We start from the raw sequence: 19798 nt of genomic DNA on the forward strand, positions 1-19798 counted from the left end.
GAAGGTCCAAAATAATTTGCTTGACCACAAGACCAGCACTCACACAAAGCACTGAGATCCACTGAGCAAGTAGAAACATGTTAGCCCCTTCCCAAGGTGTTAAAACTTCACACTTGCAAGTGCATGGGGTGCACATTTTTTTGAAGGATGGTATAGATAAAGTAATTAATTGTGAGACTTATTAACCACTTTCCACAATAAGCAGAAAAATGTTGTCACAATGGAAGCCAACATATCTTGGTTGTCAAGCTGTTGTGTCATGTTATGTTCTGCATCCTTGCAAATGCACATCTTTAAAACAATGAGCATATGCTCCAAAATAAATTGTAAATATAAACTGTGATTGAATTTAGGGACAAAGTGACGCTTTGCTGTTGTTTACTTTTAACTTTATATGTTTTGTGATTTTTCAGTCAGTGTAAAAAGGCAGTGTATGGAAAATGTAGCAAAGGTTTGTGTGCCTGACCAAAATAATATTTGAAAAATGTGTATGTTTCCTCCATTCTGCAGAACATATGCTTCTGCATGAGGGTGGTGGGGTATAGTAGGTCAGCGCTAATTCACACTTGCTGTCTGAGGGTTTTTAAGTCAATTTCCACTCCCAACTAACTGGTTTGGGATTGCTACCAATATAGGGAACCCTCCACAAGAAGGACAAAGGGGCGAAGACTGTAGCGTACTAGCTTAAATGAGATTGAACTGGTGTCTGAAGTCTGCTTTGGTAGCTGGGTTTTTCTCCCTCTCTGTCATAGATATTACAGCCACTGACTTATTTCATAAACACACATAGACCGGCTGCAGCAGTAATAACAGCCTTTCCACAGATCCATCATAATAATTCAAGTGCAAAACTTTGCAAGGAGTGACAGTACTACATGCCACTCCTTGCCCTTTATCATTCATGTACATTGCCATAGTTTTACCAACAATAGTTAGTAACAATCAAATGGCTCACCACGTCACTTTATGGGCCACAAACTGATGCTCAGTTAATTATGATTTCATGATGTATCTGCGCTATAGTGAGTTGGATTTGGTTCAGTGGTCCATTTTTTTTGCAAACAGAGTACAACATGATCATGCTTAAATTGTAATTCATGATGATGTACTCACCATAGTTAATGCTTTAATTAATGAGGTGTTCATGCATGAGGTCATGAGTGAAAGACTTTGAACTGAATGTTAACAGTGCAACCATACAGACTAAATGAAACCATGGATTTATGCCACGTTTTATGAAATACATAAATATTGTCTTTCAGGTCAGCTCAGCTATAGAATGCCCCTTGTCCCTGCCCTGTAGTCTTTTCAAGAGCAGTTCCAATCTTATACATTTACGTTTTTTTATAATTTACATGATAGCCTCTATATTCATGTAATCACCTGTGTCTGTTTGTTACGTCCACCAAGGAGGTTATGTGATCACCCATTTCTATTTGTTTGTTTGTTTATTTGTTAGCAGGATTCCGCAAGAACTACCGGACCGGTTTTGCACCGAACTTGGTGGAGGGATGGGGCCTGGGACAGGGAAGAACCCGTTCAAATTTGGGGCAGATCCAGATCATTTACTATGAATTTGTTTTTTTTCCTCTGAAGTCTGGTGTATGTTGTTTGACACCGGCCTTAGCAGATGTCTGCACTCTACTGAGCACATTTCTGAGTAATTCTGTTGTTTATAGAATAAAATATATAGAATATCATGAATTTTAAAAACTTAAACAATATTTCTTCTGTTGTTTATAGAATAAGTTTCGTGATATTCTATATATTTTTATTGTCCCATGTGCAGAGCCAAACTAACAATGAATGTGTCCTACTGAAAAGTACTGTGTGTATCAAAAACTGATATAAAGTTTCTCGATCCTCTGTTACAGAGAGCTCCATTATTGTCCAAAAACTATTAAAAACATGTCAGTGAGCCACACTGTTGCACTGGGTGACATGTTCCTTCATTACCATGAACACAAACACCACTACAAACACCAAACAGTTGAGTCTTACTCAATCCAACACACAGTCCTGCTGCCCAAAATACTCACTAGAACACCAAATGTCAATTAATCACCTGTTGAAAATTTTCCCCAACAAATGAACTATTTCCTCCTGTTTGAGTAACATCTTTTAAAAACTACAGGGAGCAGATGTTTTAGGAAATGACTGAGCCTTTTCTGAAAATGAAACTCTATATTTGTTAGGTGTTTAAAGATTTAGATCTTCAATAGGAACCAATGGACTTGGAGCTGAGAGCCACAGACAGAGTAGGGAAGTCAGAAAGTACTGAGAGGCAGACTAATGACAATAAGAAAACTGTCGTATAACACCAGCCTAATCCTTTGTGTCACCTGTGACACTGTTGAATTTATCATGGAAAAGTTGAATAGTCCTGTCCTTTATGTTCCTTTCTACCTTAAAAGATTATTGGTTTGTTGTTAAAAACATGTTCTAGCTGTGGATCATTTTGTAAAATGTGCCAATGCTTAAAAACACAATTCTTTCTATTACTCATTAAAGTGCAGCTCTCCTCATGTTGTTTGGTTTGTTAGACAGTCTTCTTGAGTCCTGTCTTCTAGTTTTAAAACTGCATCAATCGACCAATCTGGTCTAACCTCTTTCTGTGAATTCCTCCAACATCTTCAGCTGGTGGTTTTAATATAGTTCATATACTATTATCTTCAGTCTAGTTATTTGACTGACTGGTAGGCTTTTTTTCAAAGAAGGTGGATGTAAACTTTTAGTATCAGGAATGTATTATGATCCATAGATTTTGTGTACTGATTGGATCGCATTTGTAACAACTTTGATAACCAGTTTATTTACCGTGTCCATGCTGTAATTCACTGTAGATCTTAGGTGTGCAGAGTTCCCATTAAGATACTGGTGGAACTTCTCTCAAAATGTCATTTCTCCCTGCCAAAGTAAGAAGACATCATTAATATGTCTCCACTAGGTGGTGATGGATGGGAGAAGTGGGTTAATTACCATTATTATAAAGATAAAGTACTTCAGGTCTTCCCACAAACAGATTTGCATAGCTCGGTACCATCTCCATACCCATAGCTGTCCTTTTCATTTGTAGATAGAGTTTCTCATTAAAAAAGAAGGCATTCTTTTTCAGGACAAATGATGATAAACCTATTACAAAATCTGTGGATAATACTCACCCAGGTTTTATATTCTATCATTATTTTTGTCATGGTATTTTGAGACTATGATACATTTTTGCTTTTTTTTTTTTTTTGTTATGTACTTGTATTTTGAAACTTCTGGGTTGGAGGTGCAGCATCTTTTGGAGGCTTGCTATCTATGTTTCTAGTTCACATTAGATAAATGATAAGGATTCAGCCTTCTTGCGCAGTATACATACAGACAATGATTTTTCCACATTCTGTAAATTAACCCAATGAAGGTCCAAAACATGTCGGTTAAATAAAGACAATTCTTCCAGTCACTCAGCTACTGGTGCTGAGTGGTTTTGTTCACATTTGGCTTTGCTACTTGAGCACCAACTTGATTGCCGAAGTAGTGACAGCACACTCCTCCTACAGAGCTGAATCTCATGCAGGAAGATCAAAGCAGCTCCACCAGTCACTGCTCTTTTGAAGCCATGAAAGATGCACAATTAAAATCAGGCAAAGTTTGGGCTTTTATGGTGTCTTTGTGTACTGATATCTGTGAGGATTGAGTGTTTTTTCATTCTTCCTCCCTCCTGTGTCACTGGATGCCATGTCCCAGATCTGCTATTTATGCTGCATGAAAAAATGTGGCACTGGTCCATTAAAAGAGCGAGATAAAGGCAAGATACAGATCTGGTCAACTGCAAAGTTACAACTCTCTCAGGACCTCCTACGAGCATCTCCACTGGCTCACGCTACTCCTTTTCTTTTAATTAGACAGGTAGTCGGAGAGCCTCATCTGCAGGCTAAATTTTCCAGAAATTGTATGATCCTTAATGGCCTGCAATGTCAAAATACAGCGATGTAGCATCACCATGCAAAACAGGTAGTCTTGGAAGTCTTGCCTATTAATTTTGACTTTATGAGTTATGGGCTGTCAGAGGGGATCTCTGAATATGAATTAGACTGGCTTCAACTCTCATGCAACTTTCACACTTTAACTCACATGAATTATGTCATGCTACACATTTTTGTTTGTCATATACAGCAAAGCATCACATTAGAATGCTTTGTCTGTGTTCATTAGTATGCCATGTACATATGAACCCAGCCAGCCCATTCAGCTCGACACAAGGCTGCAGTAAGGCTGAATGATAATCACACTCTCCTGCAAGCTTTAATGCAAAGAAGACACAAAGAATGTATAATGCTATGCAAACATGCATTAGCTTTCATTGGGCTCATTGCACCACCTTTGACACATACAGGATATTGAAAATAATACTTCTCCTGCATGGAAATGCAGCCGTCCATGTTATATACACAGTTAGGGCTGCAGTTAACTTGGTGTGTAAACCAGAGTTGCAATACGTAAAAATGCGATGGAAAATGCTCTCATCAGTGTGAACATTCACAGATATTTTCTCCAACTTACCTGTTTATTTCAGCATTCCCTGAGATGGTGTGGCAGAAACAGGTCAGGTAATGTGTGAAACTGTCAGTGTTTGAATCACAAACTGGCTATAATTATACTTTAAGAATCACATTCAATGTATTTATTTATCTGACTACCATGTAATAAAACACTCATTGTTCAACTCTTGAATGCACTGGGGGAAGGCTATTGAGAGTGAATAGAGGTGAGCAGGTAGGCCATGGTTGGATGGTTAATTGGATGGCAGGGGCAGCTTTCCATTTGGCCAGTAATATTGGCATTTATTCACAATTCATTCCAACGTGCTGGAAATAAACAGAAAGAGTAAATTAATAATCAGGAAATATTCCACGGAAATAAAAAAGAAATAAACCACATTCTTGGTCCTCAGATCATTATTATGTTTAACACAATTAAATCATAATTTACACGAAATTCCCAAATTAGTCTATAATGAAAATGCACCTACTCCACTGAAGAGATTCAGGGAAACAAGGACTCACGCAAAACCATGTACCTCAATTTGAGCACAGCTTCAGAGAAAAGTTTCAGAGCTCTCTGTGCATGTCACAATCTTAAGATTGTGACATGCACAGACTACATGAGCTGAAGTTTAAACTGTAGGACATGAACTTGGTCATTTGGTCACATGACAAGTCATATATGGAAGGCAGATTGTGACCTCCATCTTTGTTCAAAGCTGGCCTTTGGTGTATTTTGGCCCACTTGATCTGTCTCTGGCTGTGCATGTTGTCCTGATTGATGTTCTGGTCAATCTTGCTCGTTGTGGTTATTAGAACATACAACCAAGCTAGAGTTACCTCTGCTGGGAATCCCCTTCCTTCTAATCTTTTAGGGATGATTGAATTTATCTGGTGGCACTGTTACTAAATGTCACTAGACAGTAGTCTGAAGCTACAACACTTTGTTTGGCCCACTGAACCCAAGGTTTGAGTTTAAGTTAAAAAAACAGAAAGTTAAATGACTGGTATGTGTGCTATATATATATACAGTCCTGGTGTCCAGTCCTCCGCATCTGTCCAATGAACATTATCCCAGAAAGACTGTGGCTTATCTATGAAAGTTTTTTCAAACATTAGTCTTGAATTTTTTTGCCCTACTTGCTATGGGCTTCGTTTACTGTGTAGCATATGGTAATTCAGGTCATGTGAACACTGAAAATTAAGCACATTAGGTGAGTCTTATTTGTGTTTCATTTTGTTTGAGGAATTAATTTAAATTCATCAAAAGCGTGCCAATAATTGTGTAAAGCGTACATTTTATATCTGTAGTTTTTATTTCACTATATGAAAGAATTGTTTTTGTTGTTGTTGTTCAGTAACTTTGGACATTTTATTGAATATTCTGATTATACAAAATTGGTTAATATATATATGTGAAGATATTCTAAATTCTGTACTTAAAATTCACGGGTGCCAATAATTTCAAACAGGACTGTGTATATATATATGGTTTGATATAGGTATGAAGTCGAGAATGGTCATGATTATGTGAGATCAGAGATTTTGAGGGTTGGGTAATAGTTTGTTGTGTTAAGGGTAAAATGATCAACGTTGTCACAGAACAAATATCGAAAATTTGGTTAACATATTAACAAAGATATTAATGTCCACTGCAGCTTTAAAAATAATATTTAATTTTTAAAAAACCAATAAAAATTATGATCCCATTTCTTGTATCTTTGATTATACATCGATTTGCCACAACGTTAAAATCACTGACAGGTGATGTGAATAATATTGATTATCTCGTTTTAATGGCACCTATGAAAGGGGTGGGATATAGGCTACTAGGCAGCAAGTGAAAAATAAGTTCTCAAAGTTGATGTGTTGGAAGTAGGACAAATGGGCAAGGGTAAGGATATTAGCGACTTTGACATCACAAATTGTGATGAATAGACGTCTGGGTCAGAGCATCCTCAAAACAGCAGGTCCTGTTGGGTATGCCTGGTATGCAGTGGTTAGTACCTACCAAAAGGGGTCCAAGGAAGGACAACTTGTGAACTGACAGGGTCATGGAATCCCACAGAAGAGTTACTGTAGCACACATTGCTGAAAAAACAATTTACTGGCTATGATAGAAAGCTGTACATTGCTGCGAATGGGGCTGCGTAGCTGCAGACCGGTCAGACTGCCCATGCCGACCCCTGTCAACGCCAAAAATGCCCACAAAGGGCAAATGAGCATCAGAACTGGACCATAGAGCAGTGGAAGAAGGTGGCCTGGTCTTCTTTTTCTTTCTTCTTTCTGATGTGGATGGCCGGTTGCATGTGCATCATTTACCTGGGGAAATAATGGCAAATGGATACACTATGGGAAGAAGGCAAGACAGCAAAGGTGGTGTGATGCTCTGGGCAATGTTCTGCTGTGAAACCTTGGGTCCTAGCATTCATGTGGATTTTACTTTGACACGTACCACCTACCTAAACATTGCTGCAGACCAAGTACATCCCTTCATGGCAATGATATTCCTTGATGGCAGTGCCCTCCTACAGCAGGATAATGCGCCCTGCCACACTGCAAAAATTGTTCAGGAATGGTTTGAAGAACATGACAGAGTTCGTGACTTTGCCTCAAAATAATAAGAGAGAGAATAAAGAATAAATGTGGGAAAAGTCTGAAAAAAGCAAATTATAGTAATTTCATCCAAAAAATGCTCAAATTCTTTGGAGCACAGAGACAGATGTTTTCTGTTTTTGGTTGCAGCCACAGTAGTAGATTTGTTAAGTACAAACAAAGAGAAATGGGAAGGTAACACCTACACAATCTTCAACACAAAATGGAAATCCAACCCAAGTACACATTTAAAAAGTGGAAAAAACAAACCAAAAAAAAGAACAAAACACATTTTTACATGTGAATCAGAAGTGCTTCATGTAACCTTTCTTCAGTTATATCATTAATCAGTGTCAGGGTTGTGCTCTGGTCCCTGTCAACACTTTTTCACCTTCACAAGATAAAAGATGAACATTTTCTCTGTCATTCTCTCCCTATTGAACGCAGCCTGCTCCCTCAATGTGATGACCTTGGCCTGCTGTGGCACACCTGAGGTCAGTCTATCAACACACAGCTGGAGCGTTTAGTCAGTCAGTGCCCGGAGGGAAAGAGATAAGAGTCTCTTTTCCTCAAACCACTCTGTGCTGCAATATTCTGAAAAAGTCTGGCGATAACACAGGGAACTTCGGAAAACAGCAAATTAGCTGGATTTCTTCCTGCAGATGTATACCAGACTTAAGCTCAATCAATCAGCATTGTCTGGGACTTTAAGCTCCGTGCTACTGCAGTTAGATCACTAATCCGGAGCTACAAGGGCTAGCGCATTAAGATGAATTCAGTGCAAATTGGATATTGCAGGGGAACAATGCTATCCCACTCCCGGGTTAGATTACTTCTCAACTGGTCTTCATTAGAGGACAATTGCTTTGGGCTTCACACTGGACAGGCAGGCAATACAATTCTGTTAAGACTTGAAAATACTTGGTCCAGAAATTAGAGAACATTCACTGACTAACTGTCTGAAAGCACATTAGCAGCAGACAGGCACAGCAGCCTGGAAGACCTGCTGAGGAGTTAAAAGAAAACACAACATTATTTTAAAGTGGTTCTTTTTTTACTTCCTCTTAAAAACCATGTGTGAAGTCCTTCACAAGGCTAAATGTTTTAATAGGTAGATAGATGGAGAGAAAATTACACAGAGTAACTTTAAATTCAGCATAAAACTAGTTTGATCAAAAGTTCTGGAATGAGTGAAATACTGAAAAATAGCTGTCATTTTGACTTTCACTGTCTGTCTTTGATCATTTAAGTTAGTTTGTGATAAAAACTGTAGGCTGTGGTTGAAACACAGAATTGCTGGGAAAGATCAATGAAACCTTTAAATGTCATTTTTAGTGTATTTTGAGCATAGCACCCATAGCACCCTCATCCCAAAATGTCCCTCAGCTCACTGTGGATGTTTGAAATTGGGAAGCACAATTGGACATTACGACTCTTTTTTTTTTAAAATAAACCCAGATTAAAATCAGATTATCCAAGGACATTCTAACATAAACTCTATTCAGTTACAAGATTGCAAAGGAACCGGCCAATTATTTCAAATACAGTAGTTATACAGGGAAACTTCATGAAAAAGGTTCTAGTATTTGAGGGAGCCCTCAATAATCCAATAATCCAATGCAAATCAATGTTGCATCAATGAGACAGCTGACACTGATCAGTTGATGTGTGCACTATTTTACTGCTGAACTAAGATTAGGCTCCATTTAAATGGGCTTAAACAAATTGTTTCTTTTTCTTTACTTTGTTCTTTTTTGAGACAGCTATGTCATGAAGTCATGAAGTACAAAGTAATTTATTTTTTCAAGTAAAATATCTGCACTAAATTTTTTTTTTAATTTTAAATTTGAGTTTCCCCAAGAGAGATTTCTTTTCTTTTTTTCTTTTTTAAAGCTCTTTGTGACACCAGAGAAGATAAATAAAGACATCAGGTAAAGTGCTGGGTCCATTTAGCACTGATGATGAAAGATGACATCTCCAAAATTTTGGAATCAGTGAGTATCCTGTCAATCCATGTGATTCCATGTCTATAGTCCTTGGTCTTTTTGTAAAATGTCAGTGTGAAAATGAACTGGACCGAAACTAAAAGGCATCAAGGTATGATTTCATTTCCTTGGTACAGATCTACAGCTTAACTACAGGTGTGAAATTGCCCTATAATGCATCTCATCAAATTAGATAATTGGAATTACAACCGTGTGGAATACTGGACATTGTAAACACTGTTTACATCTGCTTCTAAATTAATGAGGTCTACCTCCAAACATTTGCTGTAGCCAAGTGTAAACTTACTCCAATTTTTCCTCCATAATTGCCTCTCCCTTCTCCTCAGAGTGATGGAAATCCCATTCAACACGGCTGGGTTTCACACTGCATATTAGTGAAGAGTCTTAGAGTGTAAGATTATTTCAGCGTTGCATACAGAGGACAGTAACATGAAAAATGGGAGAGGAAGAGAAAGGGTTGACATCCTCTAAAGATCATGGATCACATCCCAATCGCTAACAGGATTATATGATCGGCACTTGGCTGTCAGCGCCACCAGAGCAGCACACTGCAGGCACAAGTGGCACTGCATCTTATGTTGTGGTTTATGTTGCAGTTTATGGACTGATGCTGGATCAGTACTGCTGCTATTAGGAATGCTATGGGGGGTAGGGTTACGGTAATTAATATTGTTCTTGACATGACAACAACAGACGTACAAGAAAAAGCAGCACAAATACACAATCAATACAAATTTCACCATGAATCTTTAGTTAAACATTGTTTTCATCCTCATTTAAAACATTTTAAAATTATTTAAATAAATTTAAACATTTAAACACCATTTTCAATCTTGGAGAGGAGGTGGAGGTGGAGGAGGGATACAAATACCTTGGAGTCAACCTCAACAACAGACTGGACTGGAAATGCAACACCAAGGAATGGACAGAACAGATTGTACTTCCCAAGGAAGTTTAGCTCCTTTAATGTGCGCAGTAAGATTTTGCAGATCTTTTACCAGTCTTTAGGGGTCAGTGCAGTATTTTTTTTCTGCTGCAGCAGCAGCATCAGAGCCAGTGACACCAACAAACTGAACAAACTGATCTAGAAGGTGACTCTGTGCTGGGGCCTTCCCTCGAACTCTTGGAGTTGGTTGTGGAGAGGAGAATGCTTCACAGACTGTTGAACATCATCTATCTACCTATTAGGTATAAGGGTAAAGTGAAAAAAATGATTCCAAAAAGCTTCAGAGAGGTGCTTAGAGAAGCTTTTTGGATTGATTTTTTTGAGCAACAGTCTGCATCTGGCCCCTCCATGTTTGGACATATTGACCACAACTACATACATGTGGATCTGAGGTGGCTCACATCATGTTTATGCTCATTAAAAAGCAGCGCAACTGTAGATTTTATGTCTGTGTTGCAAATAGCCAATTTGTGTTCACCGATCCTTCTTTTTAGTGTCCTTCTGTATTTACCAACATAAATGAAGTAACGCATAAAGTACATGTTATAATATTAAAAAAATACATGGAATTGCATGCAGTACTGTTTTTGATCAGTATGGTGTCACCTGTGTGTGGATGTGTGAATGCGTTCCTTTTGATCATAGATGAGTAATTAATACAGTAATGACATGGGAAATTGCAATTTGGAATTTCTCTTATTAAGAAATCTCTTAGGACAAAATCTTAGGGGACATAAAATATGACCCACCCGGGCAACACTAGAGAAGATGTTTTTGGACCAAATGTTTAATATCTCCAGAGCTTGAGCTTTAAGTGTTAAAAAAACGTGGTACCCTTAAATTAAGGGCTTTATTTGGAGATGATAATTTGTTGCTACAAGATCTCTATAGGCCAAACTCAACTAGATTTTTCTTGTAACCTTTTCCCTCAAATCATAGATATACATGCTTTGCATGAACATTAAAGTACTCATGGTTATCAGAGATGTGTATTGCTCTCAGAAAATGACTATAGGACTGGCTTTATTCAATTAGAATGCTTTGCACTAAGGATACACCCCTTTTATGCAGATATATATAAAGTTCTCACTCCCATACTCTCTTTGTAAATTTCCCTCTTAGGTAGAACCTACAGTACTCTCTGTGTTGCTGTGCCTTTATTTAGATGTAGGGCTCTATTGTCATGCTGGTACACGGTGCAAAACTTATTTTCTTGCTGAGCACTGAAGGTATGTGCTCGACTGCGCTGGTTTGGTATCTTTGTGACTCACTATGCACCCCGTGATGGGTGAGATTCGCAGAAGAGGGTTAAGTGACGCAAATCTTCTGAAATCTTAGTGCCAAGAATGAGTGGTTTTTATGTTTTTTGCTAATCTTTCCACTTTTTTTCTATTTTCTGTTTTTCAACCACCTGACAAATGATCAAAGCTTTCTGTTTTACTGGCAATATTTCCAGTTAGACAGAATAAAGGGTAATAAGGGATTCTTACATCTCTGTACTCCACAACAGTTAGTAGGTAGTCTGTACTGATGGCCTTTCCTTTACTGTGGTGACTCTCTTTACAGCTGTCTGAAGGCAGAAGGTGTCTGTTCCATCTGCAATCTCTAACAGGATTGACTGTTGTCACTGTCAAGCCACAATTACACACAGCAGATCCGCTCGCTAAATTGTGCAACCTGAACCAGACTGTTGCAAACCACAGAAACCTCTGTGCTTATGTGCTGGTAGCTGTGGATGATGCTATGAACGAACTCTCAGGAGACTCAGTGCGAGATCTAAGATGGCAGGCATGCTAGACTGCAAATCTAAAACTCATCACCGCTACAAAAAACTCTTTTTCGATTTCAAAATAGGAATATGTAAACAATTGACCTGGACGACCCGGAAAATCACATTGATGTGTGCTTTCTCATGCTTTGCACCATGAATACAGACAGCAGGTGCAACATAAATAAAGGCAAAACCAAATCCATACCAAACTTCAAAAGATATCAAACTGATTTATTTAACAGCTCAGGTACATCCCCAACCGCATCTCCAAAAACCTGCTGCACAGAGGTGAGCGATTTCCCTATATCCAAATAAACTGCACTTGACGCTGCACTTTACAACAGAATTGATCTTAAGTGTTACACAAGGAATTCCAGGCTCTACGCAGTAGCCTGGAATTCAGTCAGGAACAAATGGAAAATCACAAAAGAAAATTAGACCCCTCAATTCATTGTCAACAACTTCACCACTCAGATCACCTCCATCATGTCTGGAAATAGAGTGATGAAAGAAACCATTCTCCACTTACAGCTTCACAGCATGTGGGATAATCTTGTTTTCTCCTGCATTCCAGAACAAAACACTGAAGATCCCAAAACCGAATCAAAGATTTTTCATACAACTAAAAATACCTTCAGTGACATCACATCACCACATACACTCTCTGGGAGGTGAAAAGGATAATAACAAATGTCTGCGGCTGATCATCGCCAAATTTAAACATTATATACATAAAGAACTAGTAGTAGTAATGCCAAGGAAAGCAACTACTATCCACTCAGTGACCAATTTTCCCAGGAAACCCTGGAAAGACACAAAAAACTATTCGATCAGAAAAAGCAGCTCCAGAAAAAAAGGACAAAAAAAACATCATTTCTTTTGATAGACTATATGTTGAATGGCAACTATACAGAGATAAAGATGTGACTCCCTAGCTCTTGTAGGTCTCTTGCTCCATAAACCCCCACCTACTCCCCATCTCTCACTCTCTCTCTCTCCCACTCTCACACAGACACACACACACACACACACACACACACAGACACACTGCCCTGTTCTCTGTCTATCGTTTTGTTTATGTTGTGTCATACACACACACAACATAAACAACAATAAACACTCACTAAGCACATCATCCCATCTGCCCCAAAAGATACCTTTACCTGTCTCACTTGGGACTTAACCAAGGGCACCGACGTCTACACTATGCACCCTGATCTGCAATGTGCTCCTCTTCGTCTCCAGTCTGAAAAGGTACATTTGGCATTAATTCCCAGGTCAAATGACTCTGCAGTGGTCACAGGTATTTTTATATGAGGATAATATTCACGTATCACCACTTTTTTTCTAACCAGTAACTCAATTATATCGAATACCTAAGATTCACAGATCCATGCTAATACTACTTGTGACCATGCCCCCGTATCACTTACATGAAATAGACATAATCCACAGTCAGCACAGACCAATCACTGGTTGCACTTTAACAAATGTATTCACAAAGAACCAGAGTTTGACAGTTACATTAACACAACTGATTCCTAGAATCAAATGGTTTCGCAGTGACATCACCAACTCTCCTCTGGGAAACCAGCAAAGCTGTGGTAAGAGGAAAAATCATTTCTTTATCTACCTAAAAAAAAAGAAAGAAATTTAACACAAAGCCATATTAGAACAGAAAGTTACAGAATTACATAACATTAACTTAAGTTACCCAACAGAGGAATCAGAGGATGAATTAATAAAATACAGATTACCACTAGATGAAATAATTAATAAGAAAACTCAGTTCCTAATACACAGATTCAGACAAGAAAACTTAACCCTTCAAGCCAACTACCGTCCATCTGTCCTTATCCTTTGAGGTTTTCATGGGGCTGGAGCCAATCCTAGCTGACAGTGGGCAAGAGATGGGGTACACCCTGTACAGGTTCACCAGTCTATCACAGCACCAACATCTAGAGACAAACAACCAGTCATGCTCACATTCACACCTACAGGCATTTCAGAGTTGCCAATTAACCTGCATGTCTTTGGAATGTGGGAGGAAGCAGGAGTACTCAGAGGAAACCAATGCAGGCATGGGGAGAATATGCAAACTCCACACAGAAAGGACCCGGCAATACGAGGGTTCGAACCAAGAACCTTCTCGCTGTCAGACAACAATGGTGCAGTTAAACTTTGTATAGGGCTGGGCTGCCCTGGGCTGGTTTGCTTCTCTCCTACTCCCTGTGCTATATAGTAATTGAATACAGCCGAATTGCCAATAAAGCTGTTCTCATTTACATGTTTTTCTGTTTCTGTTGTCAGACAATTGAACAAGTAAGAAATAGTGACTGAAATACGGCCTGTTAAGACTACATGTTACCCAGCAGTCACTTCCAAGTCATTTCCAAACTGCTGCTCTGCACTGCTAAAATGACATGAGAGGGAAAGCCTGACCTCATGCTCACGGGGCAATACTAATGACTCTCTTTTACGGTAAGTAGCTAAGGTTTGTCCATAAAGTCACTAGATTTGTTGCTAGGTGCTTTTTGTGAAGAAAAGTCACGAAAGAGGTGTAAAAAATCTGTAAATCTAGCAACAAAGGTGCTAAGTTGGCAACACTGCCTGTAATAACCCCCCTGATGACGCAACAGAAACTGTTCGCACTAGTTTATTTTGAAAGAGCAACGGCCATTGGGGAAACTCCAACTTCAGCACTCAGTAACACTGCATTTGGCTGACCAATGGTGTAACTTCATCACTCACTCACTTACTCACTCACTTGTTCATGTAGTCAGTCTGGGACATTCATGTTTATAGGGCTGACCCCACTGTTGTGGTTCAGCCAAGATTCATCGACACAGAATAGAAAAAGTCATCCCATTCATAATTCATCCAGACCAAACTGGTGTCATTGAAGGAAGAAATTTATCAAGTAACACATGCTCATTGGTCATTCTATTCTGTTACTCATTACTTCAGAAAATAAAAACCATAGTAGTTTTCTCAGATGCAGAGAAAGCTTTTAATAAAGTGTACAGGAAATTTTTATTTGCAACTTTGGAATAATTTGGCTTTGAGGAAAAATATATAAATTGAGTAAATATTTTATACAATTCACTTTCAGCCACTGACATCACCAACATACTAACATCACAACACTTTACATTGCATAGGGGGACTAGACAAGGATGCCAACTCTCCCCCTCCCCATTCACAATTTTCACTGAATCTGTAGCAGCAGCCATTTATCAAAATATCAGTATTAAAGGAATTCAAACATCCAACGCACAACAAAAAATTAGTCCTTAGGCAGACAATATATTGTTCCCTAAAATGTCCAAGTATTCTATTAAGTTGGCTAAATCCACTATCCCTTCCATTAGGTACAAACATTTTCAATGCGGCAGCCCATACATCACCTTTCTCGCTATGCATTTGTCATGTGATATATATAGGCATTCAGCTTTCCAGTATATCTAATATTTAAGGCTTTCAGAGTTGTTCAGTCTCAACGTCACTGCTCAAACCAAAGGACTTACAGCGCTGGATGAATTTACCATTATCAGTTATTGGAAGGATAGCAAATGTCAAAATGTCAGTACTCTTTACTCAATGATTCAAACTCAACCTAACAAGAACTGGTTCAGATGATTAGACTCCTTTATCTCCAGATCTTACTGGAAGAACAAAACACCAAGGATTAAATAAGCCACTCTACAAAAATAAAAAAAAACAAGGAGGCTTAGCTGCATCACACTCCTTCTTATTTCTTGGCAAATCAACTCAACTCCTCCAACTACATGTTTAAGTGGATCCACCCTAACAGTCAGACATCACATGACTAGACACAGAAAAAGCATTGTGAAATGAAATCCAGACTAATGACTCATCATTTTTAAGCCAAAATTTCAAACATCATTCTTGTTTCAAAACACCAACAATAGCAGTGGCTCTGACAGCCTGCTTGAAATTCCACAAATTCACGAATGCAATCCTCGCACCATCAAACTACACTCCCATCTGGAAAAACCCAGACTTTCTAGTTAACAAAACACTTAATTTCTGATCATGCATTGAGAAAGGTATTGCACATCTTAAACATATCTCACCCCAGAGGTGAGATATGGTCCAGAGGTGCAGTATTACTGCCTGGAGAATCTTCTACTCAAATCTTCACTTCTAACAAAACTTAACATTAAGACCATGAATGAACCCTTCTATCGATATCAGATTTCATTACCATCCCTGCTTCACAGAAACTCTTATCCAGAATACACAGAATGATATCCAAATTAGACGCAACAGTATCCTTACCATCAATAAATGGGAACAAGACTTACTCATCACGCCCATTGCTGACCTTTGGAACAAGATCTGCAAGAATATCTTTTCATGACTTAAAATGCTAATATGCAACTCATTCAATACAAAATAATCAAGGTGGTTCACTTCACTGGTCAAAATATGTTATAAATGGGATTTGTGCAATCTGAAATCTGCTCACACTGCTCACGAAATATTTCTGATACCTACTTCTGTGCTATTTTGCTCCTCTAACCAATTAAATACTGGTTGCTAGGAGACAGAACAACAACTATACTATTATACAACAACTATCGGCACAAAAACTATTCTCATAGGGGCAACAGCTGCACTCTATCTTCTTTTTAACGAGTCTGGCCAAAGTACCACCGGCAGCTCCGCATGTTTAAGTATTATACAGGTAGACGAGTCGCTCCGATCACCAACATGACGTGATAGAGACTGTTCAGGTTTTATTGTAGTGTTTACAAAAACAAAACAGTATTTTAATAATCCTAATTTATTTCAGCCACAATATTATATATATATATATATATTAATGTTGTGGCTGATTGTTGTAAATGTGATCCTGCTATCCTGATATATATCTAGATATATATATATAAACAGGACTCTCCTCATAAACTTAGTATATAAGTGTACTGCACAGAATGCTGTGATCCATCTGGTATTACACATGATGATACCAAACAAGTGCGGTACAAGACACTGTATTGCAATATCAAGTGAGTAGCTAGAGGGACAGGAGCAGTGAGCTCGGCCTTTGAGTGATTGAGGAGCTGTTCAGAGGAGACGGCAGTGTTTGTGCACAGACTTCTTCACCTCTCCCTACAGCCAGCCTTATCTGACCCTCGCTTGTAGTGGGAGGCTTCAGGAAGTTTTAGATGCAAGTGGGGCAGGTAGACTTACAAAGGCCCATTATTTTTCTTTATATAGTACACTGCCTGTCCAGAATATAGATCAGGCTGCGGCTCAGGTTATCTGCTCCTTGCTGTTCTGTCCTCGAGTATCGAAGGGGAGGGAAAGGCAGACGGGGCGTACCGCCCCCCGTGGTGGACTTCTGGAAAAGTTGCACTAAAAGTTGGTCTACAGAACAAACACAGCTGGTAACATTTTTGATAGCATTGACTGGATGCAGAAGAGGGAACCTGAATAGCACTTGGCAAGTAGCTCCTCAGGTTGCACAAGCATGTCCTTGAAATATTGTTTACCGACTATTTTCACAGGTAGTTCAGGTAGCTAAGGACATTTACAAAAATATGTGTAACATTTCTCTGTGACTTATGACAGTGTCACGGGGGGAATAGAGTCCCAAAGAAAAAACAGTACTTTAAGGCTCAGGTCCAAAAGTAAGATAAGCCCATTCAGAATCACACTGAGATTTATGTTAATATGAAACTACTGACAATACAGCGCCTCCTGGAAATCATTTTTATATACAACTAATTTTAATTGCGACTGAATTTCTATAAGCATAATGAGGAAATTCTGTTAACGTATTTGGTAAGTTGCAGATATGTTGATACTGAATAAATTAGTTATATGTTCACAGAGAACGTATTTGTCTTCTGCCAAAATATCTGATCTTGCAAGACCATATCCCCTTGTAGTGACTACAGCATTGTTAAACTTTAGGCACTCACAGCACTTGGAAAGATCCTAGCCTGGTCTAATACAGAAAAATGTCACAGTGCTTTCAGACACAATGTGTTTATTTACATGTAACCAAAACCACCATCTTTCCCTAACCTCAACCAAAGTGCTTTTGTTGTCTAATCCAGAGATGGGGGACGGGATGTGAACCCTGGTCTCTGGTGTGACAGTCCTGCACTTTGTACATCCTCCTTCCAACACCACCTCCTCTGGAACATAAATTCATAAATGAAGTGCTTGATTCATTCATCCCCACCCTCCAACAAATTGATACCATGCAGTGTTTGGGCTCTCAGGATCCCCAGGGACACACGCAAAACATGTATTTACTGTTTTGTGGCCATTTTCCTGTTCTTTATATCTATTTATTTAATGAATATAATGAACTATACATTTTTTTTACTTATCTCATTATTGAACTGAATTTAGGCTTCGGCAATATTGCTTGCCTAACATTTATGCCAGTAAAGCATTCTGAATTGAACTGAATTGAATTGAATTGAATTGACTCCAGCCATCCCAGTAATAAACTGTTCAAGCTGCTGAAGTCAGGCAAAGGACTCTGCAGCATGACAGTGTACTGGGGTACAGTGTTCCTCCCTCTATCTCCCTCTCTTGCGCTTTCTCTTTCTCTCTCTATCTATAACAGTACTCTCAGGAGGGAGGAAAGAGAACATTGAACAAAACAGGTTCCACACAAAGATGTACAACAACGAGACCAACAATAAAACTAATAATTATAATAATAAGACTAATAATAATCATAATCGAGCTAAATATAATAATAATAATAATGATAAAAAATAATAATTAGAGTAGCACGTGTTGAGTTGGATCATGGGGGCAGTAGGTGGTTTGCAGTTACAGATCCAGACTCTGCAGTTCTGGAGGCACAAATATCTGCAGAAAGCGCCAGGAGGAGAGAGGAGAGAGATGAGAAAGCAGCGTCACTATGGGCTCTATTTTCCTGCAATAGGGCGCAGACACAAACCCAAGCAAATTCCAGGTGCAAACACAAGTGGGTGTGACCAGCAATTTTTTTTAAACAATTCTGGTTGTGTCTGGTTTGTGCCAGCACCACAGTTAAAGCAGGCACAACAAGGCACAGTATTTAAATGTGTAATAAAGGTATCCAAGCTGTGCCAGAGTTGCGTAAAGTAAACAGGATTTTTGAGAGGTGTGAGTGTGCACCTATTCCATGAAGATGGTCTTAAGCAGAAGAAAAACAAATGACCATAATGCACAGAAATCATAAATCATAATCATGAAATTATCTGCTTCTGTAACCTGCACTATCAGTTTTCTTTTTTTTAGTTTATTCATTTATTAGCTCTTGTGCCCCAACAGTATGCTGTGCCCTGACCTTTTGGCTTCACTGCCCAGCAGGAGCTCTGAGCCTATATTTAAGAATGAGTTAGCTCAGATCTTATATTAACAGGTTGAGGCAGGTCTGGGGTTGATTTAGAGATAATTGCAGGTAACAAATCAGTTCAGGCTGAGCTATGGAGTGGGTACTGGTTTGAAAACTGTAAACGTGCAGGATTCGCCTGCATTCTGCTGAGATTAAAAAAACAGCCTCACACATATGAACTTGTTTTAAAAATATTCTCACTAACATCGCAGCATATAGGATGGAAAAGCCACAACTGCAAATATTTATAAACATGACTGCAAGGGGCAAAACGGAAAACAGTAATAATACTTTTCACATTACAAATGATGTGATGTAGCTCAGGACTCATCCTGAGGACAGCCGTGCTGCAGATAATTTTAATGTTAAACTTGGATTTGGATTCTGTCAGTAAAAATTTCCCAGTCTGATATTTAGAAAAAAACAGAACATTATTTGCTCTTACATCCTGACCGATCCTGTCGTATGTCCAGAGATTTACATAATCATGTCAGGCTGCTGTGCCGTCCATGTGTAAAATTACTCACAGCCCAGTTCCTCATATCAGAAACTGTAGCTGAAACAAACGTATCACTC

This window comes from Xiphias gladius, unplaced genomic scaffold, assembly GCF_016859285.1.
Source record: "Xiphias gladius isolate SHS-SW01 ecotype Sanya breed wild unplaced genomic scaffold, ASM1685928v1 HiC_scaffold_1476, whole genome shotgun sequence".
Lineage (NCBI taxonomy): Eukaryota > Metazoa > Chordata > Actinopteri > Istiophoriformes > Xiphiidae > Xiphias > Xiphias gladius.